The sequence below is a fragment of the Herpailurus yagouaroundi genome, unplaced genomic scaffold (assembly GCF_014898765.1).
Source record: "Herpailurus yagouaroundi ecotype Mexico unplaced genomic scaffold, PumYag 186, whole genome shotgun sequence".
In the NCBI taxonomy this organism is placed as follows: domain Eukaryota; kingdom Metazoa; phylum Chordata; class Mammalia; order Carnivora; family Felidae; genus Herpailurus; species Herpailurus yagouaroundi.
In genome coordinates this window covers 19,622,857-19,646,114 of record NW_024412417.1, presented here as the reverse complement: position 1 = coordinate 19,646,114, position 23,258 = coordinate 19,622,857, and the positions used below count along the sequence as shown (strand labels likewise).

General features: G+C 36.2%; 1 long non-coding RNA gene across 2 annotated transcripts in view; it reads right to left on the bottom strand.

The window, feature by feature from the left end:
- Positions 1–23,258, bottom strand: part of LOC121042862 (uncharacterized) — a 196,751-nt gene that overhangs the window by 5,842 nt on the left and 167,651 nt on the right. For both annotated transcript variants that reach the window (XR_005796493.1, XR_005796494.1), the window contains exon 4: positions 23,045–23,202. This is a non-coding gene — a long non-coding RNA (uncharacterized LOC121042862). The remainder of the gene's footprint in view (positions 1–23,044; positions 23,203–23,258) is intronic.

The following is a 23,258-nucleotide window of genomic DNA, read 5'->3' as shown; positions in this document are numbered from 1 at the left end:
CAGAGCTGTTAGCTTATAACCTTCCAGATGTTAAGTCCCGCTTGCTGTCAGAACACACCCCGCCCGGCCCCTCCGCTTTTGCAAGCCAGACTCGGGGGCTCTGCTTGGCCGGCGGGCTGCCCCTCTACCCCAGCTCCCTCCCGCCAGTCCATGGAGCGCACACTGCCTCTCCACCCTTCCTACCCCTTCCGTGGGCCTCTGGTCTGTGCTTGGCTCCGGAGACTCCGTTCTGCTCATCTTCTGGCAGTTTTCTGGGTTATTTAGGCAGGTGTAGGAGGAATCTAAGTGAGCAGCAGGATGCGCGGTGAGCCCAGCGTCCTCCTACGCTGCCATCTTCCCAGGATCCCCTCCATACTATATTCTTTAAAAGGAAGTCACCCATACTTAAGCCACCTATACTTAGGTAGTGGGGTATTATGTTCCATCTCCTTGAGGGTGGAGATGGAACATAATTTATTTGGAATTCTTTTTCATGGGAGATTTGCCAATTCTCCCCACTTGTTTAATTATTCAATAATTTATTTATATTCATATGGATCATGGATATTTCTTTTATACTTTGGGCTATGATTACTTTATTTTGTTGCTCAAATGTAATTATTAATTTTACTATTAATAGTAACCAAGGAGAATCCATAGTGGACTAGTATTCTGCTGAATTCTATTCTGTAGTTGGAAAGGTGATTGTGAGGTTCAGGACTTATGTCTATTTTGCTCACCTCTGTACTCTCAGAGCCTGACTTTTGGCTCATGCTATGTGCCTTATAAATACTTTCTGAATTAATATCTGAAATACAGTATTGAGTTATAACTGCCATTGATTATGGAGATCATGGGTAAACAGATTTGTTGTTGCAGGACTTCTATCCAGGATCACAAATGTTTGATAGCCATGGAAACAACTTGCAAATTTTTCACTAGACTCTAGAATGTCCTTTTCCACCCACACCACACTATACTATAATCACAGCTGGAACACAAAATGCCACTCTTCAAAGAGCTCCCACTGTGGGTATCATAGAGAAACATCACATGTGCTATTGAGAAGGCACATGTATCCCATGAAATTTTCTGTCAACATAAAATGGCCATGATGGTTTTCCCCCGCCAGGCTCTGAAATACAGTACAATCACAAGGCTGAAATAGCAAGCACTTTGTGACAAGAAAGAAAAACCCTGCTTCTTATCTGACTTCAAATCTCCCTTCATTTATCAACTGCAAGCACTCAGTTTGAGTTTGGAGTGGGAGCCTTTGACTACGTACCCTGTCATGTTCAGTTAGAGAATGAATCTTGAAATTCCAGTGGGTGCCAGCCATAGTGGCACAGGCATTAAGTTGAGTCCATCCCTCTGGTGGTACTACACAGTGGATATTTGTCCAAAACTAGGGGCAAGTCCAAGCACTGGCTTTGATTTATAGTGTCTGGCAGTTTCTACTGCTGGGATCTTGGCCAAAGCCAAGTTCTCTCCCTCTGTCTGTCTTTATCCAACTCATTTCTCAGTTAATATTTTGAAGTATTCTTCATGAATCCCAAAATATGCCTTTGGAATTTCACCATGATCCTCCCAACATCTGTTATGCATTTACTTCTAAATCAATATTTTGCCAAATTCTAGCTCCTTCTGGATCAGTAAAATATGGAATTGAATTCTAGTTCTGTTATGAACTAGGCCAGTCATGAAAGCTCTCTGAGTCAATTTCCTTATCAGTATGACAAGTAAAATAATGCCTACTTGAATAAGATGGTATTGTGAGGGTTAGAAATTAGTTAATAAAAGTACTAGCTCATTACAGAAGCTAATTAAACAGTAAACATGTTTATTTGAAGGTGCAGAGGGAACTCTTTTCATAATATAAATTCAATAACACACTAATAAAAAAAAGTGGGAAATGTATTAGGAAATGATTCTTCAGGCGTTATTTGTATCCCTCATTGATGGGAGGTTGAACAGGTCATTGTGCTGATGTGGCCAGTTTATATTTTCTTGCTTGAACATTATTTTATTATAATGTCTGAGAATAGTTCAATTAATGAATTCTTTGGGATAGAAGAAAGTTGAAGGAGTTAAGACCAGGAACTAGACTCATCCCCAAGTATAGGTCAACAATGAGAACAATAGATTTGGTTTTGGATTCTACCTTAATCCTGAGTTAAGTAGAATCAGGTAGTGGAAGTAGCAGGGACAGAGAAGGAGCCAGAAAACCAAATCTGAAAATCAAGAAAATGTAAGAGAATATAAAATATAAGGGAAGGAGTAAGGCAGACTCAAAAACCAAATCTAGTGGATATGGGAACTGATCAGGTAACTATGAGCAGATCTGGGATCTTGAATAAGAAGAATTGATCAAGGATTTGTTTCAATTCTCGTCAGTTTCTTAAAGAAGTTATAATTTTTTAAAATTTCTTTTAACATTTATTTATTTTTGAGAAACAGAGTGAGACAAAGTGTGAGTGGGGGAGGGGCAGAGAGAGAAGGAGACACAGAATCTGAAGCTGGCTCCAGGCTCTGAGCTGTCAGCACAGAGCCTGATGTGGGGCTTGAACCACGAACTGTGAGATCATGACCTGAGCCGAAGTCGGACACTCAACTGACTAAGCCACCCAGGCGCCCCAAAGAAGTTATAATTTTTAAGGGTGCATGTTATCTTAATTTCCTTTTTCCACACCATTACATCTGCAAACCCATTCTGTTGGCTTGTTTTTTCCTTCGTACTGAATGAGGTTTTAGATACATTTCATAGCTTCTGCACACATTCTAAACAGTGACACAAAAAGTCTTAATTTTTAAGACCATAAACTATCCAATTTAACCTAATGTTATCACTACAGACCCTCCTTCAATTTAACACTTCTAGACTCCATCCCAACCCACATGCTGGACTTGACCCAAGCTAGTGGAGGAGAGAGCATGGCTAGCCACTTCTCCACCTTTCCCCAAAACTGCCTGGCTGCTTTTTCTCCCCATTTATAATTCTGCATCCAAGGTTAGAGGGGAAGGGCAAGGGCTGTAGCATGGAGGGAGGGAGTATGTGATGGGTACAGTTTTGCCCATCACAGTTGCATCTCTGGGACATTAGACACCTAAACATTCTTTATTGATTGGTGTTTTGTGGGTATTTAGATTTGGTTTCCTTCCCCTATAGAAGTCCACCCAGGAGGTCCCTTGACATAGGCAATTGCTCTGCTGGTTGACTGCTCTGCACCTTAGCTGGGATGAGCACAACTCCTCAAGGAGTTTGCAGGAGTTAAGTCCATAGAAGCTTCATTGTTGGAGTGCAGACAGCTCCAGAAAGCCCATTTTAGTGCAGATTGGGTATCCCTGATCAGCCTTCTAACTTTAGGCTTTGACTTTTCTAAGAACTGTGACTAAATTTTAAATGGGCTCCTTCGCAGGGCTTTTCAAGGGCAGCAGTAAGTCTGTCAACAATCTTGCGGCTCTCCTCTAAAGAAATAATCCCTGCAGAGCTTCAAACCAACTTCACCCCACCCATCTTCTTTATATAACCTGGAGATAAGCAATGGGCCAAGTATCACAAAATTGGAGTTAGAGTTTCTTGGCAGGTTCTACATAGATGACATGGTGCCTATTGCTTATGGCCTTTGGAACTTGACCAACATTCCAAGACCACAAAAAGTCATATCTAACTGGTGATTACACAATAAGAAGCCTCTCTAAAACATTTTCCTGTGGTGCTGCTGTCTTAGCTTCTATCCTTGCATTTCCTTAGGAGAATATTGAAGGTGTCTGACAGTTTCTCATGCACAGGCTAATTTCTTCTTCTCAGAAGTCATTGCATAAAATTCTTCTGTGTTTATCATTCATCTAATAAACTCTACCCCTTACTTCCTGAGTTATCTAGTATAAACAATTTAAATCTCTCTGTGTCAAGTGTTTTCAAACTTTTTGAAGCATAATACCTAATCCTTTGGATTGTTATGAAGATTTGAATGAAACCCTGTTAGTTCAGTACTGACCACAGCGCCTTGTCTATAGAAAGCACTCGGTAAAAGATGGTTGAAAAAAGTTGTCTTTGGGGCACCTGACTGACTCAGTCAAAAGAGCATATGACTCTTGATCTCAGGGTGATGAGTTCAAGTCTCATGTTGGGTTTAGAGTTTAATTAAAAACAAACAAAAAAAAGATCAAAAAAGTCTTTGTGTGATGGATCAGCCTGTTTGATGGAAGGCTCTTCTTGTGAAGTTCTGGGAAGTAAAGTAGGGTTAATTCTGTATACTGGAGGTTTTGGTTCAAGAGTACCCTTCTGTAGCAGGGCAGAAGCAAGGTCACATTGATATATGCATGGCCCAGACAGAATGTTTTGGTGAAAAAGGAAAATAAACCAGAGATATTTTGACAGAACAGTCTGTTTTACGTATATACAGTTTTTGAAGGACCAAATCTTGTCTCTTTATTTATGATGAAGCGAAACCGTGATAATAAGTGCTGTAAATCTGCCTGTTGGGATATAGTAGGAAATTATCCTGGTCAAACATTACCTGTGTGAAATGCATCTGAGTTGAGAGACAGAAAAAAGCTCCAGTGTTCATACCTTGAAAACAGTTGTACTACCAACTATAAATTTTTTCAGTCTCTATCTCATCTTTAAGAATATTCTATGAGATTTTTCTAAATATCCTGCCAAGTTTCACAGATATTTCTGAAAAGGTGCCACCTATAAACTCTATCATCCTAATTAATAGTCATGAATGTGGTTTATTTAACAAGCTCCATTTTAGGAAAGACACCTGCCCAATAGTTCTCTGTATCCTCTTATCTATTACCAATAGGTATATTTAAAGTAACCTAGCATGGACTTCCAATTTTTTTTTTAAGAATCCAATTCCTAGCACTTAATGTTTTTACTATTTTTTGAGATAGTAGTCTAAATATATGGAAACCACTTGCATATAAGAATGGTCTAAAAGAACATTTATTAGCCCTGAAGAAGTGTTTAGGCACCCACCTGTGACCCAGTTTAGGAGAAATTATGTGGCTAAAAGATTCAAACAGGGCTGATGAATTCAACTCAATTCTTTGAGAGAAGAAACGCTGACTGGGTTCGGTTTAACGTATATTATTGTAATCAAGACAAAAGCATTACCAGAGTAAAACTGGTCCCAAATATTTTTTAATGGACATATTTTGAGTTCCTGCTTTCCTGTTGATGAAAGGGAATTTCTTAATGGGCAGCACAGTGTTCTAAAAAGGAAACCCTAATGACAGGGACAATTGTGGGACTGCATTCACATCTAAATGTGTATGTGGTTCAGGCTTTCAAGTAACTATTGCAACACTAGCTTATTCTATAATATGGTTAAATTATTCAAAACCAAGTTATTAAAAACTTGCAAGTTATTCAAAGCCAAATAGTTAAGACATTTCTATGTTTTTTCAGCATTTTCTTTTTACATTATCTCTCTTCTATGAGAGGCTCAGAGACCTAGAAGATACAGAGTCTGGAAGAAAGTAACTCTGTGATCCCTCTCTCAAGCCTCCCCATAATATATAGTATATAAACATGTCTAGTATAGGGACAAGTGCTTAAAAATATCTTTGGAATCTTAAAATAGGAAATAAGTAAAAAATCATAAAGGCTAAGAGAAGTAGAAGTTGAGAGAGGGATTCTCATCTACCTTGTCTGTGTGATGGACACATAGAAGGGTGAGTTGCAGGGTGGATGGCTGGATAGATCTGCTTTTCTACATATGCTCAAGTCTATTTCAACAGGTCAGGTAACACTTAGGATGCACCCTCTTCCAAAGAGCCTGGACATATCTGCCCTACTTATCAGAAGACAAGAGGAGCAAAACTGTCCTTGGGAAAAAAAAAAACAAAGACCTTTTTGTGTTTGAAGTCCAATTTGGCTGCTTAGTGATTATGTGAGCTGAGAAAAATCCCTCAGTATCTTCAAACTTCAATTTATCCAATATAAAATGGGTGCTTTAATACATACTAAACAGAGGTTTTGCTAAAATTCAGTAAGATAATGTATAATCCAACTTTTCAGACAAAGAACATTTGGACACATTACTTGTTATTTTCCTCACTTCATGGCAGGTTTCTTTAATAAAAAAGATACAGTGTAAGTTTCAAAGATGGGGATGTCTAGATTCAATATCCATCAAATATATTAGAAGCATCTTAACCATCAGCAGGCCAGGCTCTGATATCTCCTATGCGAATCTGGCTGCCTCAAAAGAAGTTCATCCAGACCCAAAGGCTATTCAATAGTCAAATAAATCCTTTCAGTCAAGAACTATATGTTGGATGACTGCTCTGTGCTAGATACTACGCTGAGTTCTGTGCATACAATTTTTGCCTGAGCAAAGGTAAACTGACATACAGGATGACTTTAATTAAGACAAGTAGCTCCAGAATTAGAGCTATAGTTGCAGTTCCAAATTAAATATGTGATACGGCCATGTATATAAACATAGGAATGGTGGGGACTAAGCCACACCAGAGAGCTCAAATCTATCCTAAAGACAGTCACATTCAAATTAGAAAGAAACTGTACTTCCCAAAGAAAATATGGCAGGCTGAATTTGTCCTGGTAGTTCTGAGTTTATGGTTCTGTTACATGGCCAGTTATAGAGATTAGATTTATAGCAAAAACCAGGAATGGCTAAGCTTTATATTCTCCTTAGAACTTTTTTTAATGTTTATTTATTTTTGGAGAAAAAGAGACAGAGCGTGAGCAGGGGTGGGGGAGGTGGGCAGAGAGAGAGAGAGAGAGAGGGAGACACAGAATCTGAGGCAGGCTCCAGGCTCTGAGTTGTCAGCACAGAGCTCAGTGAGGGACTTGAACCCACGGACTGTGAGATCGTGACCTGTGTTGAAGTCAGATGCTTAACTGACTGAACCACCCAAGCACCTCATATGTCCTGCTTTATGTGATATGGAAACAAAGAAATCCTAAGCAATTGAGAAATAGCTGTCTTCCAGATAACACATAGTGAACTAATTGATTTATTTGTTTCAGAATAATGTTCTTATTCTGCCACGTGATACTCTACAAATCTGGTCCAAAAATCTTTTGATTTTCTTCTCTAACATTTTCTCATCTATGCTATTCTGGCCAAATGACTCTACTCATTATCCCTGTATGTGTTTTACACTTTCCCACTTATGTGTCCTTGCTTCACCTGGACCGATTTTCCCACATTTTATCAAACCCAAATACTTTCCCCCTTTTAGGACTAAATCAAGTGTACTCTTTGCTTCAACTAAACCGACATTTTGTACATAATAGTTCTTCTTCGTGATATATATTCTTTCCTTGTTGCAGACAACAGAATCCACTCCAACTGGCTTAAAGGGAAAGAGATTTATTAAGTGGTACAGAACATCTCAGTTGCTGGAACAGTAGGAGGAGCAGCCTATAAGCTGGTGGTCAGTTCCCAGAAGACCACAGTACTCGCTTGGTACAGGAACTATTGCTACAACCCATCCCACACCCTTACTACTTCTCCTGCCACTTCAGCCATTAGAATGAATAGTTAGAACCTCACTTATTTTTTCCATAGCTTACTTTTGAGCCAAAGTTTTCTACCAGCATATCTGATTGGCTGAGCACATATCACACATTTGCACCTTAGAGACCAGTAGGTGTGGGAAATTAGGTGTTCATTATATTGAGATTCACAGTGTGGGGGAACTTTGAAAATGTGGGGCAGGTAATCAAAAGATTTGGGTAAGCCCAGAGTGACACATGTCCATTGAATTTGGACTCTCTTTTACTCTGGATTTTGGCTCTGCTTGTATTCATTCATTCATTCATTCATTCAGTAAGGAAGTAAGTATTTTTATGAACTATGATATACCTTGTATTATGTTGTCTCTAGAAATCATTATCCTTAAGAAGCATACAGTTAGGAAACCCATAGAACTGTACAACACAAAGAATGAATCCTAATGTAAACTATGGACTTTAGTTAAAAAATAATGTATCAATATTGATTCATCAATTATAATAAATGTACCACATGAATGCAATATGTTTATTATAGGGGAAACTGAGGGTAAGAAAGGGGTGAGGGAATACAAGGAAATATCTATACTTTCTGCTCAATTTTTCTTTAAATCTAAAATTTCTCTAAAAATAAAGTCAGCGTGCCTGGGTTGCTCAGTTCGTTGAGCATGTGACTGGCTCAGGTCATGATCTCATGGTTTGTGACTTCGAGCCCCACACTGGGTTCACTGCTATAAGTGGAGAGCCTGCTTTGGATCCTCTATCCCCCTCTCTGTGCCCCTCCCCTGCTTTCACTCTCTCTCTCTCTCTCTCTCTCTCTCAAAAATAAACAAAACATTTAAAAATAAATCAAGTAATAAAAAAGAAGCTTACAATCTAGAAGGTTGGAAAAACAATAAAGCAACAATTAAAATATAGGGAAAATAGTGTTATAGGACAGAGAAGAGAGTTTAAGTCATATTTTAAGGAGATTTGTTGTAGGAGTAATGGAAAAGTGAGGAAAGGTTTCTGAAAGAAGTAACACTTGGTTGTAAACTGCAAATGGGAGGGAGCACAGAGAAGGAAATTAAAGAGACTGGTGTGTGCAAATGGAGGATGTCTGAAAGTGCAGGACAAGAGAGAAACTGAAATTAGCTGAGCATGGCTGTAGTAAAGAGAGTGATGAGAGGGTCCTATAAGATCAGACTGGAGACACCCAATGGGGTCCGGGCCATAAGGGCCTTAGATAAAAAGCCTCAGAGGTTTGGACATTGTCTTATCTACACAACAGTGTCTGCTTTTGGAAAATGTTTATCCTCAGAATCCAGCATAGCACCAAGCATATAGTGCTCTATTCATTGATGATTTGCAAATGCCATTACTTCTTCCATATCTATTGACATTCTACTTAGGGAAGGGCTTTCTCTTTTCCTCCATTTATTTATTTATTGGTTTATTTCCTTTTATCAGTATGGACTCATGGATTTTTATTTTATTCAATGGGTTATAATCTGTTATTATAATGAATTATTTTGATGCTCTAATTGTCCCAGATTTGACAAATAGTAGCCTCTTCAAACTGGCATCTGCATCCTTCAACATGTCTCCATCATTCTTTGAGGACTTCCTTATTTTTTGGCAAGACAAAGTGTTCTGGATTAAAGAAAATAAAGAAACTTGACAATTGAATGCAAAATGAGTCCTGGCTTAGTTCCTGGACCAGAAAAGAAAGGTTTTCTATAAAAGTTATTACCAGAACAAATGGCCAAATTTGATTACGGCTGTAAATTAAATTATAGTTTTGTATCACAGTTAATTTCTTCATTGTTAACTGAGAGCATATTCTTATTTAAGGAAAATACACACTGCTGTGTTTAGGGGTAAATGGGGATCAGATCTGTGACCTACTCTCAAATGTTATTTAGGAAAAAATATCAATAGAAGTTGTATATATATGCATATTTATGTACATATGTAACATTAAATATTATATATACATGAGAGAGATTGATAAAACAAATGTGGTAAAATTTTATCATTTGGGAAATCTTGGATATGGATATATGGAATTTTTTACACTGCTTTTGCTATTTTTCTGTAATTCTAAATTGTGTTAAAATGCAAAATTTAAGAAAATTAAGCAAACAAACAAAAATATGTTGCTTTTCTAGGGAGCATAAATTGTCTGGAGAGAAAAGGGGAGAAAAGAATCCAAGAAGGGAAGCTATTATAGGCATCTGAGGAGAAGTGGCCATGACATGGACCAGACAATGGAAGCAGTGGATATATCGGGTTGTAAACAGACTCCAGATACAAATTAGAGGTAGAATTGTCAGGACTTGACTATGAGCTGTAGGGAGGATGAGAAAAGGGACACTTATAGGAGGGTGCCTGGGTTTGGGGCTTTAGTAATTTGATGAACAGTAGTATCATTTACAGGTATAAGAACCTAAAGAGGGAAATTTTGCAGCAAAGGTGAAATCAAGAACTTTTATTTGGACATAAAAATTTGAGATGGGTATTAGTCATCGAAGTGCAGATATATGACATATATGAGCAACTCAGTGGAGAATTTTGTGCTGGAATAAAATTTACGGGAGTAGCCGGAATAAAGGTGGTATTTAAGGGGCGCCTGGGTGGCTCAGTCAGTTTAGCATCCGACTTTGGCTCAGGTCATGATGTCACAGTTCCTGAGTTCAAGCCCCGCATCAGGCTCTGTGCTGACAGCTCAGAGCCTGGAGCCTCTCAGATTTCTGTGTCTCCCTCTCTCTGCCCCTCCCCCACCCACACTCTGTCTCTCTCTGCCTCTCAAAAATAAAGAAACGTATTAATTTAAAAAAGATGTTATTTAAAACCATAGAACTAGATGAAATTACCTACAAAGTGCATGTTAAGGGAGAAGACAGTTTTGAGGAACTACCATATTTCAGAGTGGAAACATAGGACCTGCCATGTCATTTATGGGGCTCAGTGCAAAATAGAATTGCAGAGTCCTTTGTTCAAAAATTATTGAAAATTTCAAGATGGTGACAACAGAGCATTAAACCAAGTTGGAGGCCCATCTAAGGGGGGCAGATGGGCAGCCTGGTATGACTGCCCAGGTTGCACATTTATGAAACCAGTCCTGTACACAGAGAAGGAAGCTCCAGTAAAGGATATATAAAAAGGAGCATTCAGAAAGGTGAATCTCTGACCTCATAGAAGCCAGGTTAAGAGAATTTTCAAGAAGAAAGGATGTTGGCTATTTTGAAAATGTTTAAGTATTTTCATCAGAAGTAAGAGAAATCTCTGTGAACTTGGCCACATGTTTTACTGGACAAAAGTCACTTATGAATATTGGACAGAAAGACCAATAGAATAAAGCAAAGGTAAAGAAGCAGATAGAGTGAGTGTAATTTATCTGTTTGAGGAAGTTTTGCTCTGAAGAAAAGCAGAGAGGTTAAGTGATAGATGGAGGGGAACTTGAGTTTTTAAAGTGAGAAATGGAAGAATTTGTAGGCTGATGAATATAATCCAGTAAAAAAAAAAAAAGACAGAGTGGTAAGAGAAGGAAACATCTGTTTAATTGGATGACATCTTTAGCAGTTTCTCTGACTGCTTGGATACAGGCACAGATGAGGTTTTTGGGAAATTCTCCATGGCACTATTGTGTCTCTGCACAGATTGTGAGCAGAAGCACTGACTATCTTTTCAGGGACATTTGTGTAGTGAAAGGGCTTGGAGAATAGAAATAATAGACTCTCCCTCCAGAATAAAAGGCTGGCATGCTTACTCTCCAGCATAATAAAGATAATGTCTTTAATATATTGGGCATGTTTCCTGCCAATTACACCTGATTCAGGTTCTGTACGATTAGGGCTCCTCTTCTGTAACGCAGCCCACTGAAGGTACAGGTGTTACCCAAACCTCGCTGTGTCACCCTGTGGGAACTGGGACTCAGGGAACCAGAGGAAAAATGCTGATGCTCTGGCTACCACTACTGCGGAGTAATAAAACTCTTGTCTCTGATTCAGGAGGCTGTGTCTTCTGCCAGCATCCATGAAATAGTGGCAGGTTGGCTTGTTAACTTGCAAGTAGTAAAAATAATTAGACACTTTACAGTTCTTGACAATGAGCTCCAAAGGAAGCAAGAGGCCACATAGTTGAATAGTTTAATACCTGAAGAGAGGGATTAAAATCCTGGGATTATAGACTCTAACCTGGAAAAAACAGGCAAGTGATGGGGCACCTGGGTGGTTTAGTTGGTTGAGCATCTGACTCTCGATTTTGGTTCAGGTCATGATCCCCGGGTTGTGGGATCAGGCTCCACGTCAGGCTCCACACTAAGCACCGGGCCTGCTTAAGACTCTCTCTCTCTCTCCCTCTGCCCCTCTCCTACATGCACTCTTCCTCTCTCCTTCTATAAACAAACAAGCAAGCGAATAAATAAGCAAACAGGCAAGTGAGGTGAAATATGGTGATGAATAGCAAATCTGTGTGCGAGGGAGTGTGTGTGTCTGTGTGTGTTGGGGGCAGGTAGATGTTGCAGAACTTCGTTACTTGGAAGAATTGTTTGGCTGTATCATCTTAGGTAGGGATAATACATCATAAGTTCAATTCAGAGTGTGGAATGCTTGAAATCAGTATTTCAGAGGTGGCATAGTTGCTGGAGGCAAGAAGGTCTGGATAAGTGGCTCAGGTTGAGTGAATAAAAGTTTGGGGAATGTTTCTGAGAATGTCTCAGAGCAAGGAAGGTATTCAGGCTTTGATACTAAATACTTACCATGCTAAGTCCCTAGACAATTTCTCTTTGCCACAGCTTTTTAAAAAAATATAATTTATTGTCATGTTAGCTAACATACAGTGTATACAGTGTGTTCTTGGCTTTGAGAGTAGATTCCTGTGATTCATCACTTACATACAACACCCAGCGCTCATCCCAGCAAGTGTCCTCCTCAATGCCCATCACCCATTTCCCCTTCCTCCTGCCCCCCGCTCCATATCAACCCATAGCACTTAAAGAAGTTTGGTGGAAGTGGTCAGGGTGAATGTCTAGTTGTTCTCTTTGACCGCACCCCCCTGTGATTCTTAGTTCTCATCTGTGCCCAACACTATCAGTTGGTCTCCTTTGCCTTCAGCCTTCTTTTGGAGACAATGAAAAGCACTCACTAAAGTTTGGAAGACAGGAGAAGGGAAAGGATTTGGTCGTTTCCCTCCTCCATTTCCTCCTTGGTTTTGCTGTGGTTCTGCTTGTGACTACATCTCTCCCAAATTACAGTTTCTGTCAATCAGACCCGCTTCCATGACCTCCGCTCTAGCACCTTTTCCTCATTTGTCCCTTCAGGCTTGTGAGCCATAAATGCTTCCTAAAATTGCTAGTTACTATGCACCTCAAAATCACAGGTTGGTTCCCTTAATCCTGCCACACCTCAATAAACAGCTTCTCCATTAGAAAGCCTCTTCCAAGTTCCGAGTTCCCAGCTGTGCCATCTGTTACATGCTGGGATCCCAAGTGATGCAATGTTATTGGGCAGGGAGTTAGTGTCACAAGGTGGGGTACACAGAGAACAATCTTACTGAAAATAGAAGAGACAGCTGTTCTCTCACCCAGCTGTGATAGGGTGTTTTATCTGCCAGGTTTGGTGTCAAGGTTATGGCTAATTTAATACAAATGCGTTAGAAAGTCTTCATGTTTTCCTAGGAACTTGAGTATCATATGAAGTTTATCATGAAAAGTATTTATTCTTTGGAAATTTGAAAGAAGTAATTGATTCAAATATCTGGACTGAGTATTTTTTGGAAGTAATTTTAGAAATGTTTTAAAATTTATGTTATTGTCTTCTGTTTTTCAATTTCATTGTGAGAATTTGACATTTATATTTTTCTTTCAAAAATGTCCATTTAAATAGAGATGGTCAAGTATGTAAGCATGTGCTATATATAGCTCTCATTCAACACACTCATCAGACATTTATTGATTGGATTTTATGTTCCAGGTACTTCTCTAATTTAAGATATCCATATCTAGATTTTTCCTCTTCTCATTGGATTTCTTTCAGTTATATTTGATTATATATACCTATTTTGTTCAATGTTTCTAGAAATTAATTCTTGAATTTATTAATCTATTTGAGGAAATTTTGCTTCATCTGCTTTTATATTAATGTATTCATATACTATCTTTATGATTTCCATATTCTTACTTTTTTTTAAATTTTTATTCTATTTCTTAATTTTCAAATGAGCACAATTTTCACTTACTGTTGTAAAATTTTTAACTTTTTTCTGTTTCCAAAATTAAAAATAGCTGTCATATAAAATTAAAAACAAGGTTAACATTAAGTACTTCCAATGAAATGAAAGTTAATATTTTAGTATATATCCTTCAATATTTTTTTCTGTCCGTATGTGTCAATATTTTGGGGATTTTTTTTGTTTTAATTTTTTGCAAAATTCAGAGAAGGATATATATATGCAAAGATTTATAATTTGTGTTTTTTCACTCATAGTAGAATGAAAACAGGTCTTTATACTGTTGAATTTTATTCCAAAATTTATTTTTAACGCATGCTTACTCAAACACTTCATATGTCAATTCTTATCCTTTATTGTTAAAAAGTTATAGTAATTCCCAAACTCAGGTATTATAAATACAATTTCCATAAAGATCACTGTCATTTTCATAGTTGGCATGTATATACTTGATACTTATTAACAAATTACACTCTCACAGAAAGTACATAAAAGTGCCCGTTCTACCCACCCTCAAGAAGATCTTTTTTTTTTTAAGATTGTTATTTTTTAAGTAATCTCTATGCCCAACATGGGGCTCAAACTCACAACCCTTAGATCAAGAGTCACATGCTTTACTGCCTGAGCCAGCCAGGTGTCCCTATTTTTTAAAACTATTTAGTTATAATTTTTTTGTTTGAGTATCACTGATACACAATGTTACATTGTGCAACTGCATGATGTGAAAAGTTTATACCTTATACTATGCTTACCACAAGTGTAGCTACAATTTGTCCCATTACATCACCATTATAATATTGACTGTATTCCTTATGCTGTGATTTTTATTCCTAAGATTTATTCATTCCTTAACTGGAGGCCTATGTCACCCTCTCCCCTTCACCCATTTGGCCCAATTCTCCACCCTCCTCTGCCTCTGGCAACCATAAGTTCGTTCTCTGTATTTATAGGTCTCATTCTTTTTGTTTGTTTATCCATTTGTTTTGTTTTGTTTTCCTTTTCTTAGATTCCATTTATGAGTGGACTCATATGGTACATGTCTTTCTCAGTATGAATTATTTCACTTAGCATAATACTCTCCAGGTCTGCCCTTTTTGCCTCAAATGGCAAGACCTCATCCTTTTTTTTTCTTTTTTTGGCTGCATAATATTTCCATATATGTATATACTACGTCTTCCTTATCTATTCATGTATCAATGGACAGTTGGGTTGCTTCCATTATCTCAGCTATTTTAAATAATGCTGTAATAAACATAAGGGGCATATATCTTTTCAAATCAATGTTTTCATTTTCTTTGGGTAAATACCCAGTAGTGGAATTATTGGATCTATTTTTAATTTTTTGAGGAAATGCTGTACCTGTTTTCTATAGTGGCTGCACCAGTTTACAGTCCCACCAACAGTGCATAAAGGTTCCTTTCTCTTCACATCCTCACCAACACTTGTTATTTCTTGTCATTTTGATTTTAGCCATTCTACCTGGTGTAAGATGATATCTCATTATGGTTTTGACTTAACGTTTCCCAGATGATTAGTGATGTTCAGCATCTTTTCATGTGTCTGTATGTCTTCTTTGGAAAAATATCTATTCAGGTCCTCTGTGCATTGTTTAATTGAGCTGTTAATTCTTTCGATGTTGAGTTGTATAAGTTCTTTATTTTTTTGGATGTTAACCCCTTAATGGATATATCATTTGCAAATATCTTCTCCCATTAAGTAGGTTGTCTTTTTGTTTTGTTAATGATTTCCTTCATTGTGCAAAAGATTTTTATTTTGATGCAGTCCCAATAGTTTGATTTTGATTTTGTTTTCCTTGCCTGAAAAGACATATCTAGAAAAATGCCAATAGCATTTTTTTAACAGGACTAAAACAATTCTAAAATTTTTATGGAACCACAGAAGACCTCAAAGCAATCTTAAGGACAACAAAGCCAGATTTCAATATATACTACAAAGCTGTAGTCATCAAAACAGTATGGTACTGCCCCAAAAGTAGACACATATATCAATGAAACAGAATAGAGACTCCAGAAATAAATCTATGATTACATAGTCAATTACTCTATGACAAAAGAGGCAAGAATATACAATGGGGAAAAGAGAGTCTCTTCAATAACTGGCACTGGAAAAATTTGACAACTGCATGTAAAAGAATGAAATTGGACCACTTTCTAATACCACACACAAAAATAAACTAAAAATGGATTAAAGACCTAAATGTGAAACCTGAAACCATAAAAATCCCGAAAGAGAGCACAGGTAATTAATTTCTCTGACATTGGCCTTAGCAACATTTTCGTAGATAGAGTTTAGCACTTTTTGGTTATTAGTAAAGCTGAACATGGCTTCAAGTTTAATATCTGCTCATATTTCTTCTTCTTTGAATTATGTTCATATGTTGTGCCCATTTTCTCTCTTATTGTTAGTGTAGAAGATTAACTATTTGTCCCCTATATATTGGAAATATTTTTTTCTCAAGTTATAATTTTGCTGTTTTATGTTGCTTTAAATATTGAAGTTTTATGGAATTTTTACAAAACACTTTTTTTGTGTAGACATATCAAAGTTTTATTAAAACTTATTTATTTATTTATTTATTTATTTATTTATTTATTTATTCTTATGCTTAACAAAATTTTTTCTCCACAGAGATCAGACATATAATTTCCTTTTTTTTTCTCATTCATCATGATTTTTTACATGTATGTGTATATCTATAAACATATACATAATTCTCTCTCTCTCTCTCTCTCTCTCTCTCTATATATATATATCCTCTTGGTTCTATTGCTTTGGAGAACACTAATACATGTGGTAAAAGTCATGAGGAGGGACGCCTGGGTGGCTCCGTCTGTTGAGCGTCCAGCTTCGGCTCAGGTCATGATCTCACTTCACTGTTTGTGAGTTCGAGCCCCGCGTTGGGCTCTGTGGTGACAGCTGAGAGCCTGGAGCCTGTTTCAGATTCTGTGTCTCCCTCTCTCTCTGCTCCTCCCCTGCTCGTGCTTTGTCTCTGTCTATGTCTCTCTCTCTCAAAAATAAATAAACATTAAAAAAAAAGTCATGAGGATGTTCTCTTCTGCTTTTTTTTAAAAAAATCTATTGCATAATCTTAAACACTAAGATCTACAATCTATCTTGAATTAATATAACATTTTGTCTTTTTAAACTACATATAAAATTTGTAAATATTCAAAAGATATAACTGAGAGCATCTTTGTATGATTTGTAATCTTAGTAAGTATCTAAAATGCTTCACCATTAAAACCTGGTTTTGTCTATCTTCTTGAAAGAATATTTTTATAAATTCTATTATGGGAGTATCACTGGATTATAAAATTACTGAATTGTTTTTGAGATATTCAATTTTACAAAGTGACATTTTAGCCTTTACTGAAATTATATCATTGGTCTCATGATTCTCACTTGCCTATTTCTATAATAAATTATGCTAATAAATTTCTCAAATTTAAATTAGCATTAATTTCTTGATGTATAATTTTCATTATATTTTTCTGCTAAATCTAATTTTAAGATTCTGATTTAACCTTTATTCATATGTAAGATTGCCTAGTGAAAAATTTTAAATTAAGGATATATCCTATTATTCACAAAAAGAGGGAAAGAAAGCCTAAATACACATAATTAGTTTTTTCTTCTTTAAAAATCTATTAATTTAAAGCCATAGATTCTATCCTGAACATTGATTTGGCCAGAGTCCATACTATTTCTTTTTTATGAAATTTCCATTAGTGACATCTAAATGATCTATAATAGATTGATCCAAGAATAATTTGGAATAGTGTTTTAAATTTTTTATGCAACTATTTATAATACATTTAAACTTTATTGTTTTGTGATTATAGGATGTGCTTTGTACATATTTTACTTTTGAAATTAAGGTTACCTTTATGACCTATTGTATGGTTAATTATTGTAACTACCATGGTTTTGTTAGGAAAGAATATACGGTTTTTATGTGGCAATGTTAGCTATTAGGTCAATTTCATTATTCATAGTATTGATAATTATATTACTAGTCTATCAAGTTACTTGTCTACTTAATCAGTTAAAACCTAAGAAAATATATGAAGTTTAATGTGTTTGTATCATAAAAATTTCTCCTTATATTTCATCAAGTATTGATATGAATCTGTATACATATACATTCACACATGTATTCATGCAGTTTTAATGCTTAGTATGGAAATTTATGAATGTATAGAAAAGTATAGAGATAGATATGACAAATTTGAATTACCTTCCGCTGAGCTTCAACAATTATCAATACACGAATAATCTTATTTTATTTATCCACTCCTATACCTGATTATCATCCCATATCATCCACTCGCATACCTGATTATTTTGAAGCAAATCCAATCAAATCATCTGTAAATACTTTAATGTCTATTTCTAAAAGATAACTCTTTATTAAATGTAATATGATATCATTATTATGTCAAAGATAAATAATTGTTCAATATCATTGAATAGATAATCACATGCACTTGTTTCATAGTTTTTTTTTTTAAAGTGTATTAGCATCTAAGTAAGAGCATATATGGACTTAATATGTCTACTAAGTCTCTTTTGAGGTATTAATTTCTAACTTTTTTCTTACAAATGTTTATTAGGTAAAATAGGTCATTAGTTCTATAGAGTTTCCCACATTTGGGGTTTTAGTGATTGCACTTCTGTGGTGTCACAGTGTCACTTAAATATATTCCTCTGTCCCTTATATTTTCTGCAGATTGGTAATTAGATCCAGAGCTCCTGGTCAGATTGAGCTGTTTGTTTGACAAGATCTCTTTACTGTGGTGGTGTATGTTTCCATCAGATATCATTTTAACATTTTCTTGTTTCTCCTTTTGTTGTGCTCTCAGCCATCAGGGCTTGTTCTAAAATCCATTAATCATTAGTACTGGTAAAACTGTAGTATTCAAATTCTATTACCCATTTCTTTATTAGTTGGAATAGTTCGATAAAGAGAAACTTCCTTTATCAACTATTTGATTATTCTTTAGGTCCAGATTATATAAGACGGTAGAGTATATACTTGAGTCAGGCAAGGCACCCTATCTAGGTCATGGTTGAGGACAACGGGAAAATATAGACCACTTCTCAGAATTCGTGTCAGAAAAACAGAAGGCAGTAGTACTTAGCACTTGTCCATTAATTCTAATCACCCTTTGGTGGAAGGCTGTCCTAAGGGATGTTAACTCCCTCAAGTTTCTGAGCTATGCATGAACAAGAGGCAGAAAGCAACAACACATTGCAAGCTTGAGAAAGTGGCTCTCTACATAACGTGAGACATAAACCCACAGGGGATTGTCCTTCAGGTGCACTTGAAGCTTCACGCAGAGGTGTGTTCATGAGAGTGTGAGGTAGAGCATCAAAGGCAGTAACATACTTGGTATCTTAGCATCCTTCAAAAGTGACAAGTGTGAGTTTGTGTGCATGTGTGTGTGAGCTATCAAGAACCCATAGATTTAAGCATATTTATATTTTTAATGGATTGCATTCATTTTTTAATTGATGCTCAATTATCCTTTATATGGCTAGCAGGAATTGCTTCACGTTGGCTCCTGTGTCTTTTTGACATGACCCTAGTAGTGGTGGATATTATCATTGATGTGTAGCATGGTGAGATACTGCAGGCTTATTATAAGTACTTTTGCATGAGACTTAGTATCAGTCATTTCTCAAAGGATCCCTGGTTTCTTTTAATGAGAAATGGTCATTTAAAGATATGTTAGGATCCCATTGCTACTACACCAATTACGTCTTCTAGGCCTTTATGGTAAACAGATCTAGGAAGTAGGTTTGCATCATTAAAAGAAAATAATCTTTTGAAGTGCACAATACTGTATCATTAACTATAGGCTCTATGTTGTACAAGAGATCTCTAGAATTTATTCAGCTAGCATTCTGAAACTTTGTACCAATAGGGAAAATTGCATTAAGGGGTCTTACCACAAAACAAAGAACAACAAAAACCAAAATGACACAGAGAGATTTTGGGAGGTATTGGATACATCAAGTAGCTTGATTGTATGATGGTATCATGGGTCTTTGCATATTCATACTCACCAAATTGTATACATTAAATATGTGAAGTTCTTTGTATATCAATTGTAGCTGAATAAAATTATTAAACATTTTTAATAAATTTATAATAAACTTTGAATAAATCAAGAAAACTTTTTTAATGCTTATTTATTTTTGAGAGAGAGGGAGACAGAGCACGAGTGGGGAAGGGACAGAGAAAGAGGGAGACACAGAATCTGAGGCAGGCTCCAGGCTCCGAACTCCAAGTCATCAGCACAGAGCCCTACAAGGGGCTCGAACTCACAAATTGTGAGATCATGACCTGAGCCAAAGTTGGAAACTTAACCGACTAGGCCACCCAGGCACCCCATAAATCAAGGAAATTTTAAAATATCATTTTCAGTTTATAGTGACACTTTCTATTCAAATTCGGGACCAGAAGGTTTTTCTTTAATCTCATCAATTTTAGTAACAATCTCATCTATCTTCTTTATCCAATGCCAAAAATTTGTGACAATATAATTATTCACTTGATTTACCCCAAAATACACACACAACAATCTCAGAATAACAATAAAAACACTAGCCACAAAAATATGACCATGGAAGAAAAGCTCAAATTTTTTTCTCAATTATTTTTGTCTTTTGCTTATATCCTACTAGGGATACATAGTCTAGTGTATGAACTACAAAGAGTCATTTTGGGATTGTTCATCTCCGTGTAGTTGGGCCACCAAGTGGTTAGACAATTAGGTTTATCTGTTTTAATTTCCATTTTATTCTTAGGTATTTAAAAAGATATTTGATTTCTTAAACAACGTTGAATGGTGTTGTTAAATCAACAAAATAAGCTAATTTCTCTCCTTGTTGATATTATTTGCTTCTTCCTCCAATAGGTAAACATTACAAAAAAAGATTATTATCCTTTCATTTTTATTTATTATTATTTTTTTATTTTTTAAACATTTATTTCTGAGAGACAGAATGTGGGTGGGGGAGGGGCAGAGAGCGAGGGAGACAGAATCCAAAGCAGCTCCAGGCTCTGAGCTGTCAGCACAGAGCCCGATGCAGGGCTAGAAGCCATGAACTGTGAGATCGTGACCTGGGCCAAAATCAAGAGATGGATGCTTAACTGACTGAGCCATCCAGGCACACCTATTCTTCCAGTAAAAAAATAAAATTAAGTGTGTGTGTGTATAATATATTTGTGTATATAACAAATATATATATGTATGCATGCATATGTGTGTATCTCCCCATCACCTTTCTTACACAATGGAACTCTATACGCTTTTATTCACTTTGCTTTTTTCACATAACATCACATTTTGCATTTTTCAACTTTCATTGTGATCTCCATTGTATAACTGAGAGTTGGGTTTTATAAAAATAATTTATATTTTTCAAATTCAGGTCTTTCTTCAACTTAGGAGAGTTTTCTTCTATTTGTTTTCTTATGAGTTCCTATTGTTTGTTCTAGTATCTTTACCAGTATACATAGGAGAAATTTCCTTTCTGTCTTTTATGTCTCTCAACTCATTTTTAACTCGTGATTGAACAAAGTCTCTTCCTCTGCTTTCCTAGAAAGCTTGAATCCCAAAAGGATAGGTTTGCTTTTCCTTACAGGTATTTATGTCCTTTATTAAATACTGCTATTGCCAAAGAAAGAAACTAGCTGAGTGATTCTTACACATTGAGTGAATGCAAAAATACATCCAAAAAGGTAGGAAAGGCTGAGACACAAAGGACTGTAACAAAGAAGCCATCTATCTTTTCTTAGTTCTGATGACAGTGTAAGTCATTATAAACATCATTCATAAGGCAAAGATAAAGAGAAGATGGAAAGACAGCCCAGGGAGACTGTCATAGTTGTGCAGGGCTAGATAACACCACCTAGAGGGACAAGCCTATTGAATTAAACCAAATGACCCACTTGAATCTTGCCTCCTTCCCAGGACTTTACTACTCTAGTGAATTGATGCAAAACAACTGGTTTTTGAAAGCTAAGGAATGCTTAGTATATATAAGATACAGCAAACATTTATTGTCCATTAAGTATTAGGTCAGGAGAGAGCAGATTAAAAACATTTCTCTTTTTTGGGAGGGGTGGGAGGGAGGAAAAAAAGCAAAGGTTGTAGAACTTGGTCAAGATCATAGTGAAATCCCGTGACTTGCAGAATCTGAAAGAACATATTTCTCCAGCGCTACCTTGTACCCTAACCACAAAGTAGCACTAGATTCTTTATAAACTAAAACTACTGGCAGTCCCCTGTGTAATCTCAGCAATATTTTGGCAGAAATATAATTCTTTCTTGAGGAGTTATCACTCAGAGTTTTATTTGTCCTTTTCTGAGTGGAACATTGAATCACATTGTAGATAGCTGCATTGTAGCTTATTGATTTTAGTTTCCCTTGTTGTCTACATGTCTTCTGTTCTTTTCCCCTCTCCTTTAACAAAGTTTAAATGAAACTTAACACTTCTAAGCATATGTCTGTACAACACAAACTTCGAAATACAAATTTGCTGAAAGGGCTCCTTCTCAAACAATGTGATTACTATGTATTAGAGTAGATATGCAGATAAAGAAACTATATAGCTTATTAAAGGTATATAAGACATATGTCTTAGTGTTTATTGCATAGGACATCTTTAAATACAAAATTACCATATCAGGATGGCCCCTTGGAACTCCATGAACTGTTGATTAGGGAGTGTAATACAGTCTTGAGACACACAGAATTTAAGAGAATACATAATTCCCTAAAGTTGAATGTAAGAGTTTCTGCATATATACATCTTTCTGTAGTTAAGTACCATAGAATTCTTGAAATTTGCAAAGGGGCTTGTGGCCACCTCTCTAATCTCCATGTGAGAATTAATGCTATAGAGGAAAACAAAATATATTATCAATTTTTAAAAATTTGTTATGGAAAATGTGCTTTGTAGATTTGAATATCTTAATCTAGTTTCTATAGTATAATATGAGCATATATTATTGTGCATTTCTATTTCTATTAAATGGTAACTGCCATTCACTAAATGTCTATTACTTTAAATGTTTTGTCTTTAATCCTCATAGATCTGTCTAGGGTAGATAATATTCTCCTGATTTTACAACTAGGACACTGAGTCTCCAAAAAGTCTGATGGACTTTTAGAGTAAGTAATTGGTAGAATCTGTTTGGCTACAAATGCTGTATCCTTTTTTTTTTTCTCAAAAGGTGGTAAAATTTCTTGTTTTATTGAACAACTACTATATCAGACCATGAACTAAAATCTTTACATTTGTTTGCTCTTAATACTCATACTCACCTTGCAAGATGATATCATTATTCTCATTTAACAGGTAAGTGCACTGAAGCTAATGAGGTCTCACAAATGGAAAGAGGCAGAACTGGGTTCAAATACCGAAAAGTTGTAATATGTTTGTTGCCTTTTACACGCTCAATAATCTCTTCAAAGTAGATTGCCTGAATGGGTTAGAAATGTGTTCAGATGCAAGTTTAAGCTTCTAGGGTAAATAAGG